Raw genomic sequence first — 10604 nt, forward strand, 5'->3', positions numbered from 1 at the left:
AAAACAAATGCTATAATTAACATTTTTCTAGATTTCTTATCATGTATATCCATTTATCTATCCTTCCCCCCCCCGGGACACTTTTGAGAGTGAAAGGAGATAATACTTATGCAAGAATAGATAGGTAATATTGGGACTTTCCCAGACACACTTGGATATATGGTCTTTCTATGTATAATTTACCTAGGACAGTAATTGGCCATGGTAAACACACAATAAATGATAGATATTATAGTTTCTAGTTAAGTTCTGAAAATTCTGAATTAAACAGAGACACATAGCATTTTGTCCTGCAGCGACAACCCTGAATAACTTTCTGATTACTCAATTCAGTAATTGTCTGAGATTGCCTCCATATGACTGCAACTTTTATTTTATAGCAACTTAAAGATTACATGATATTTAGTGGTCACCATGGCATCTTTTCCCCACCCCTGCAACCTTGAGAAAATTAATAAAACCTAAAGGCCATCTTGGCTAGGAGGCATAAAATGATATCTGCACAGTTCATCACATTGTAAAATAAACTCCACTTCTGTTTGCAAAGTTTCCTAACTGACCACTCAGTAGTTGCCCCACTCAAATTCAGCTTCCAGAATCCAGACACTTGTTTGATTGTTTGCAGCTGAGTGGTTTATCGGGAGGATTAAAGAATGGGTTCACTAGCTGGGTTTGTAGACATCAGCCAATTTGGCCAAGGAGAGATATGCTTACAAATCAGTGTGTTGTAGAAAAAAACAACAAAAGTAATAATAAAATGCAAATACCGTGTGTTAAGAACTTAATATATGCCAAATAATGTGTTCGGCACTCCACATGGAGGATCTCTGGACTTGACATCTAAAACCGGGTTTATGTCTCTTCCCTTACAATCTGTGATTATGAGATTTTTACTACGTCGCTTAACCAACTCATTTATAAAATCTGGACAAGAATACCTGACCACTCTGCTTCTCAGGATTGGTGGAAGGATCAAATATGATACTGCAGATAAATGTTCTCTGTCAACCACGCATTGCTATACAGAATATATTACTGTCTGTTGGCTATTAGTTCTCTACGAGTACCTAGAGTCTATGGAGTCTACTAGCTCAGTAATAGATGCTAATAAAAAATATTAAATTTGTAAGTCCTGGGAAATTTTTACCTAGGAAGGGAAAAATGTGTTTCTTTATCATAATAAAAATATAATAAATATATAATAATATAATAAAGAAACACACTTTTCCCACAACATGTAGCACTTATGACATATCAGCTTGAGGTTTTAGGACCTTGGGTAAGTCCTATGCTCCCTAAATTCTTCATCTTTAAAGTGGGGATACTGTCACCTACAATAGAGGGTTGTTATGAGAATTAAATAAGACAGGATATGTAAATGCAAGTTATGAAACTGAAAGCATTACTCAGATATGGCATATATTCTTTGTATGTACCTGAATAGTCACAGTTTCTGTAATGTAGACTCTAGAACTTGTTATAATTAGCACTTAAGAAGCTCCCAGAATGGATATATTTTATATTCCATTCAAGAAGGCATTTCACTTAATTTTTAATAATCTGCAGCATTTCTAGACAAATCTAAGCTGGGCTACAAAGAAATGTAGTATATCATAAAATGATCTGCAAATGTACATTAAATATTTCAAAAACCTCCCAAAGTAATGTTTGTAGCCTGATCCCATTTAACATTACTAAGTGACACCAGTTAGAAATATCCCGCATCCCACACAGGGTGTGTAAAATTCTACTGGCTGAGAGATCGTGTTTGCAGGATAAATTAAATATGAGACATAGTGATGTTGTCTTGTGTCCCCACCCAATATGTTGTTTTAAGTTTATAAATACGCTCTCAGCAGAAATCCATCCTGCAATGCAAAATTAGCTTCTGGCCTGTGACTCTGCAGGCCTTTGCTAATAAATACCTTTATAGTCATCTTGTACTGAAATTATAACTCGTAAAAAAGAGAGAGGGAAGTTGGGAAAGAGGAGAGAAATAGAACAGATAAAAGCTGTAAGAGTTTTTGGCGTATAAATTTAAAATATCCTCTGAATGTATTTCCTTCTTTAGTCTCTTATTTCTGCTCCAGAAGGGGTCTGACATGGCAGAAAGAATGCAACTTTCGGCACTAGATTTTGAGGGTTTGAATCCCACCTTCATCTCTTAACCTTGAGGCCATCTGTTTAACTCCCCACTCCCAGCCTTATCTATACAATGGGTGTTGCGACTGTTCTTCCTTGCTAAGAAGCTCAAGGTTAAGTCATGAGAGATCCAGGCTACAGTCAGCAGTGAATGAATATTGATGAATGAATATCAGTTACCTTCTACTTCTCTCTTTTTTCACTTAGTCATTAGCTTATTCATTCATTCTTCTTATATAATGTAAACAAAGTACAATACTTGGGGACACAAATACTAATTTTGTTATTTACTACTTGTATGAATTGCCTCTGAACTTCAAACTCTTCATCTGTAACACTGAGTTCCACGGAAGTGCCTCTGAGCTGCCCTAGGGATAAGGGTAGGGTGACTGAAGGAGGATGGACACATGGCAAAGTTCAAAGCTCCTACTCTCTACCCTCAACCACAGATAGCAGCTCTACATTTATCCTCTTATATAGGTTGAGATTTCCTGCAAGATATTCTTTTTAAGAAATAATACCATTGATATGAAATAAAAGAAAGAAAACCTCGGGACCAGCCAAATAGCTAATGATAGCTTTCCATTTCTGTTCTAATTTCCAATGATTCAAAGTATTCTTTGGAGGCTTAGTAAGTGTGCAATCCTAAAGACTCAGTTTTTCAGTGAGCTACAGAAACCATGGAGCTTAAAACAAGGTTCCTACTCTAAAGGAACTCACAGTCTCATAAAGAAGCTGACACATCTGCCCATGGACTGTTGAAAAATCACGAGACAATACAAGTGCCACTGTGGATGGTATAGTGGCAAGCTTTGGGGACTCAGAGATGGGAATGCACCCCAAGGCCTGGCATAGAAAGGGATTTAGGCTGGATGGGAAAGGGAAAGGACTGGGGTTGGTAGAAAGGAATGGGAAGGCCATATGCAGTGTGAATACAGCATAAGCAAATGTGCAGAGTGAGGAAAGAACATGAAAGGTATAGGAACCTCCAAGAAACAAGCCATTTCCTACTAGACAGAGATGAGTAGAGATGTTTTATAAGGGCTTGAATGACAAGCTGAGGCATTTGGGCTTTAGTTTATAATAATTAAATCCACTGGGAGTTGTTCTGAGTAGGACATGATAAAAACCATGTTTCAGGAAGCTAAATCTAATGGTGTTGAGAAATTTGGGGTAGAACAACCAGGATTCCAGCCGAAGGATATTTTGGTAGTCCTCATCTGACTTTGCAGCGTTTGGCATTCGCAGCATTTCATCTTTTCTTTGATACACTTTCTTCACTCGTCTTACTGGAAAAACTACGATTTCCTGGTTTTCCTTCTCCCTTATAAGCTGGTCTGGTTTGCTGGTTCCTCCCATCTCTCCAGAGTCCCGACCACAGAATGCCTTGGGGCTCAGCCCTTGCACCTCTTCATTTTTCTATCTACATTAACTCTCTTGATCATTTTATCCAGGCTGGTGACTTTTAATACCATCTATACGTTGATGAGGCCCAAACTTAAACTTCCCACCTGAACCTCATTCTGGAATTCCATATTGTTGTAAGCAACTGCCTACTTAACATTTCTAATAAGCATCTTAAACTTAAGTACCTCAAACATACTCCTCTTACAAAATGGAAAGTCCATTTTTTTAGCTGCTCAGGCCAAAACCTTGCAGTGATCCTTGAATATACTCCTTTTCTCACATCCCATGGCCAATCCATTAGCAAACTCTCTTGGGCCCTACCTCCAGCAAGACCCTGGACATTTTTCCCAACCTCTACCACTCCTACTCTGGTTTAAGCCACCATCATTTTTCATGGAGTTTACTACAATAGTCTACTGTTTTGTTTTTACTTTTAACCTGCCCTTTTAAAGTCTATCTCAATCCAGCAGCCAGAGTAATTCTCTTCAGACATAAGTTAAATCATGTCTTTTCTCTCCTCAAAATGCTATTGGAGCATTTTGGCATAATGCTTTGGCATAAAAGCCAAAGTTCTTACAAAGGTCTTCGGACCCTTGTTTACTTGGTCCCTGTCTCGGCATCTCCTACTTCCTATCTTACTCATTCTCATCTCAGAGTTTTGCTGTAAACTGCTCACTCTCCCTGGAATGTTCTTCCACCAGATATCCACATGATTTGTCCCTGACCCTTTTCAAGTCCTTATGCAAAGATTAGCTTCCCTTATTATCTACTTAAAGTTGTAGCCCTCATTCCCCATATCCCCTATTGACTTCCCCAGCTTTATGTTTCTCCATGGCTCTTACTCTGCCAGTATATGCTTCTTCTTCTTCTTTTTTTAAGTTATTTATTTTCTGACTTATACTAGAAAGTAGGCTTCATAAAGGCGGGATTGTGTCAGTTTTGTTTGCTCCTGTAATCCTGGTGTCTAGAACAATGACCACAGTAAGAACTCAACAAATACTTGTTTGGTGAATAAATATTTTTAAGCTGATAAAGATTTGACTATGGTGAAAACAGTAATTTGACAGAAAGAAAAGAAAAAGCCAAAAGGAAAGATAAATGAGGAAAAAATTAGAAGTTCTAAGTGGCCTGCTGGAAATAAGTGAAAAACGGGAAAGACTGAGGTTGTCACCCTAGCAACTCATTGTCACTCATACTTCTTATTGTAGGTACATAAAACTACCATTCACATTAGGTGTCCCCTTCTGTGAAAGTAAAAATTACTTAAAGGAAGAGAAGAAAGCCTCCCATATTCCATAAAAGATCACCTTTCATAAGGCATATCCTCTGCATGAACTAAGGAGGATAAAAAGTAACTCGGCACTTCCTAATTTCAAAAAGTTTTGCATATGTTTTCAAGAGACAATTATCATCCCCATTGTTTGGGAAGCAAATAGATCTGAGTGCTAAACGACTTACTTAAAGATAACATAACCATTCCTTGAGCAAAAGGGAGCCTGAGCATTTTCCTGGTATTTTTGGTACCTAGGATAGTGCCTGGCATTTAGTGAGCACTTATTACATCCTTGGAGAATTGAGTAGGACTAAAATGCACAGAGAAAGTTAAGAATTCAGTCTAAATAACAACATCGAAATGCTCTGCCCTTCATTACTCTGGTGGTTTAACAGGTAAGCGTCATATTTTTTCAGGTGATGTCATATGCTACTCAGTCTGTTGTTGACAAAGGGTTTTGGTAACACCTAAAATTTATGCTAAGTATAGTACAACAGGGAGAAATAAATTATAATATGTTCTATAAACATAAAAAGAACCTGATGAATTTGTATTTATTTATTTAAAAGCATGCAGTTTACTGCCCTCAAGAAACCTCCAGTTCAGTTGGGAAGGCAAGAACTGCATACCAAGGAAAAAGTATTTAAAAATCCGATACATTATCTAAACAAATTATTTAAAAGATGAGAGAGACGATAAGTTTAGGTAAAAAATAAATCAGTCTCCTTTGGGGAAATAAAATGGAGGAAGTTAGGAACTGATGAAGTGGCAGATGGGGATGAGGAGGGTAAAGGAAAAGAACATTCTAGATGGGAGGATCATCAAGAAAGGGTATTCGAGAATACATCACAAACAATATAAGGAAAAAATATGACTCTTCCCCAGTTCTAGAGGAAGGCACAATTTCCCAGAAGATACAATGGCTAGCACTTACTTGAGAAACAGCCTCTGGATCCTCAAGTCTTGCCAGTCCCCTAGGAGAATAGACGGCAGTCAACTCAGTTTTAACTTCTCCATGTTACAGGGAAGAGCCAGAGCCACAGAGAGGCAGAGAGGAAGCAGCTCTCTGAAAGCCCTCGTGTACACTAAAGGAAAGAAAATCATTGAGGAGGGAGAAAAGGAGAGCTGAATACCTCTAAATCTTGACGTTCCTCAGCAAAGCACCTTGCTTTAATACAAATTAAATCTTCACAAGTTATACATATTTAATTTACTGATTCAAAGATGAGTCAGGAGAGGAAAACAATAGTTGTGAACCTTTCAGTGGTAGAGAGAGATGCTTTCTAAAGTTTCCCAAAGCCTGTCCGAGGTCAGACTCATCCTGAGTTTGCAGGAATGCAAAAGATTTGTATTCAGAGATATGGCTTGATGAGACCACAGTAATCAAAATTCTTGTGTAGTAGATGTCACTAATCAATAAGAGGGGATATAAAAAGTCACACTCCTCCCTCCCTGTGCCAGGAAGGAGGATGGCAGTCCATTTCCGGATGTATGCCACAGCCGGCAGAATGACTCATCCTGGGCCAAAATACCACTGGGACATGAGGGGAAAAGGAAGAAATGAACACTGTGACAGGCCAAGAAAGCAGTGGCTACCACAGTCAATCTGAAACAAGCCTTTTCTAACAGCTACAATGATAAGGGTTTTGCTGAATCAGAGTCCCTTTGAGCTGAAAGGGGCTTCAGTCCAAACCTGTCACTTTACGGACGAGTGTACTGGGTCCCAGGAGAGGATATGACTGATCCCAAGTGAGAAAGCAAATGAGGGGCAGAGCTCAACTTAGAGCCAAAATCCCCAGAATGGGTCTTCTGTACCACACATTACATACTTCATAACAATTGCGCTAACGATGAAAACATCCTAACCAGCTGTAGTCCGAAAACCATTTGCATGTTGGTTGTTGGAATATAAACTACTGCCTTTATAGAAATCATGGTGTGTGATGACAGTTTGTGGAGCATTGATGGGTATTTAAAGGGACTGGAGCTGGGCATGAAGGGTTATGATGATAGTTTCCAGGTTAGCCTCAGAGGTTTCCTAATTCATAGTCTATTGGAAGAATAGTTCTACAAATAAAATCTCATTACCATCAAACCCCTTCCATCACATTTCTATGGGATGATGCAGTTGGAATACTGGTGCAGGAGGCAGGCATGTACACCATACCCTGAGAGCAATGCCAACCACTCTTCCCAGAGTATCTTGGGAGACTGAGGCTCTGGTTGGAAGAAGGGTAGAGAAGACAGCCATGTGTTCTAGCAACATGTTGAACCCCACATCAATAGGAAAGGCAAGTCTGTCAGGCCCTAGCTGTCCTGATAAGAGGGTAAAAGAGAAGCCCACCAAGGGGAAGAGCCTGGCTATGCCAAGTTCCTATCCAGATGTAGGCTTTATTAGTAAGTCTGGTTCTCCAAAGCCAAGTGTTTGACAGCGCATGAGCTTCTCACTGAGCTGCATTCTTTCACATAGTCCAACTTAGAAACGAAAGCTAGTTTGTCCAATGGCTGGGAAGAGTTGGGTCTAATGCTACTAACAACAACAATAAAAAATAAAAATAGCTAGATTATTTACCTCTTATATGTTAGGCAGTATACTAACCATTTAATATATGTTATAAATAGTCTTTACAACACATTTTATGTCGATGATATTATCTCCATTTTATAGAAGATGAACCTGAGGCTCAAGGGAATGAAACAACTTATTCAACATAGCTATTAAATAAGAGATCTAGGATTCTAACTCAGGACCATCCGACTCCAAAGTCTAGTCATCCAAACATGCCATAAAGTAAAGCCACTCAGGCCATATTGGATTCTACCAGCCAAATGTCATTAGCCTCGGGTGTCACTGAGATGCGATGTGGGAAAGTTAGGATGTGACGTACTTTCATTCATCAAATATTTATCAAGTGACTGGCTATAAGGACCCACACATTGTGGGAGGTGCTAGAACAATTAGATAGGCAACGTCCCTGCCCTCATAAAGTTTCAAAACCTTATCTTTGCCAAATGTATTCTCCTAAAGTCATTGCTCTTTGTTATCCTGTATTTACAGAGGAAGAATCTGAGGCTTAGAGAGTTTGAGAAAATCGACCAGAGTATCACAACCAAGAAGTGGTGGAGCGTGATTCAGAGCCAGGTTCATCTGATTTTGAGTCCATGCTTTTCCTTTCACATCCCATTCCCATTCTGGAAGCTGAATCTTAGTGGTCATAAAAGCACCAGGTCATATTTCATGGAGGAGCAGAGGGCATGAGGGAATCTATTTTTAGCTACCAGAGGAAATGCCTCTCTAACTTCTAAACAGGCCCACTATTCAGGGAAGGTGAGGCAAGCACCAAACTACAGAACAGAAAGACAGAGTCATCTTGGAGCAAAAGAGAAGAGGCAATAGAACAAGACTTCTTAGAGAAGAGGGGACACAAGATGGCAGCTAAAACCCACCTCTGAAGAAACAGTGAACACATCTCTGTTAAAAAGACAGTAGAGCTCTGTGTCAGAACCTCCCTACCCAGGAGTCTGCAAAAGGAATCTCCTTGATCCATTGTAGCCTCCGAACTCAAGGCACTAAATCTCTGAACCACGCGCTTGACTGCTACGCACTGCTCTGTGGTATTATTGTTGGTGTTACATCTTCCTGAGACTGGGGTCTCTGTCTTCCATTCCTCTGGCTCTCCATGAAGAGTAGTTTGCACAGAGTAAAGGGACATACTCACTAAATATTTGTTCACTGATTTATACACTGGTCTTTTCACAGATCAGTCAATACGTGGAGCCAGATTATGCTCTGAATAGAAATACAGAGGTGGCCCATCAGTGATTAGACTATAATGCTTCCCACTTATCTAAAGATTTATGGCAACATCATCTGTCTGAAACATAGCCACAATGCAGATCTTGGGAGGGGGAAAGTGTGGAAGAGAAAGAAAAACAACTCTCACCAAGGCCATGTGCTTTCTGCCCCGGAATGAACTGGAGTCAACCTCAGATTACCATAAAGGGTCAGAGGGCTTCAGGATTTTACATGTTTTTGTTCAGTACTATGGAAAAATTAGCATTGGTGTTGGTTTCCCAGACACAAAGTTTAGTATCAGCAAATAAGAATAAGAAGTGGGAGAGGAGTGATCAATATTGGAATAGAGAAAACAGAGAGCTGGCAGCCTATCAGGTGGATAGGTGACAGAAATGGTAAAAATTACTTTGACCAAAAAATGCTAAAAATTATCACTTAAAGCTGAAGTCATTTAGTATTGGTACAACTAGTGTTCTGTTCCACTCAGTGATATCTGAGGCTATACCTTTGTACAGTGAATGTTAGAGTATTGAAGGATCGTAGAGACCTTGTCCAACCAGTTCATTATTTAAGTAATAAAAATGAAGGCCAGAGAAATAAGTATCTTGTCCAACATCATCCTGCTAGTTACTAAACTTCAATAAGCTTTTTGCACAAATACACTGCACTCTGGTATGTATTTATATAAAGAGAAAGACACAGAAAATTTAAAAAGTAAAATTCCGTCTTTGCCCTCAGGGGCTCAGATTTGTTCAGCTGAGCACTGATACTGCTGTACAATCCCCTGGCTAACACTTCTCTGTCTCAGTGTGGATCCAGAAGGGACTGACACCACAGCAAGGACAACACTACAAAGAAATGGAAAGGGGTCACGGAGATATCAACAAGGTCTAAATTCCTTGCAAAACCGATGTGATCCACATCTGCAGCATTTCACTAATCTAGGCTAGTATTTCTAACCTAAAGGAAGATAGGGTTAGCGGGGTTAATATGTTTCATGTATATTTAGTGATCCGTTACTCACTCCACATGACCATGAGTTCTTTTTAAGTGCTCATGAACCACACATTTAATAATCCACTTTGGAATTCTGCTGGCAATTAATGTGACCTTATTTAAATTATACTTTCCAGAATCTATTTTCTCTTCTGTAGAGAGAACTAATACAAAATATGAATATGAGGGATTCACACAGCCATCAAAGGGTTAAGGAGGGCACCACCACCACCACCACCCCCACCACCACCACCACCACCCCCAACAGCAAAAGTGAAGGGTACTGCCACCAATTGCCAGCAGGGGGCAGCAAATAGCAGTTGAGGATGGGAATTCAGGAAGAACCCTTGAATGAAGGATGGGTAGAGATTTGGGGTACCCAGAACACTGTAGTTATCTCAACACAGAGAATGAAAAAGAAAAACTAAGAAAACGGAAACAGAGTTTATATATGTACCCCAAACTCATAATTTTGGAACTAGAAAAGTTATATTTATTGAACTCCATCTAAGAAGGCAGAAAAATGCACCAGACACTGGAGGAACATTTTCACTGAAAGTAATTAGTCTTTGTATTAAAGTTAATGAGTATGAAGAATTGACTTTCTGTTATCCAGAAAACTCACTTTTCTGGAACACACCAATTGCCATGGTCACCATTTAAGTGAAGTTTCGCTCAACTAAGATTCTATATATGTGTATGCAAGTATGTGTATGCCTGCATGATAGGGGAAGGAGGGGAGAGGAAGGGAAAGAGACACAGAGAGAGAGAGATGGTCTGCCCCAAACCTATTTTCCAAGTTTCTCCACAGTCTCCTTAAAAATATATTCTTCTTAACCTAAAGGTGTCCACACTTCATCTGAACTCTGAGATGAATTTCTTTAAAAAGTTTTATGTGATCCCATCCAGCTACTTTCTCAGCTACATCAGGATGAATAAAATAAAATTTTCCATTCTAAAAAAAGCCTGAAATGATTTTTTTTTCTCTCC

The 10604-nt window shown here is 39.3% G+C and overlaps 1 pseudogene; it reads right to left on the reverse strand.

The window, feature by feature from the left end:
* Nucleotides 1-8535, reverse strand: part of LOC113625163 (hypoxia-inducible factor 1-alpha inhibitor pseudogene) — a 65667-nt pseudogene extending 57132 nt beyond the window's left edge.
* Nucleotides 8536-10604: the final 2069 nt, after the last annotated feature.

The sequence above is a fragment of the Aethalodelphis obliquidens genome, unplaced genomic scaffold, assembly GCF_003676395.1.
Source record: "Aethalodelphis obliquidens isolate GAN/ISIS:26980383/991018 unplaced genomic scaffold, ASM367639v1 scaffold14, whole genome shotgun sequence".
Taxonomy (NCBI): domain Eukaryota; kingdom Metazoa; phylum Chordata; class Mammalia; order Artiodactyla; family Delphinidae; genus Aethalodelphis; species Aethalodelphis obliquidens.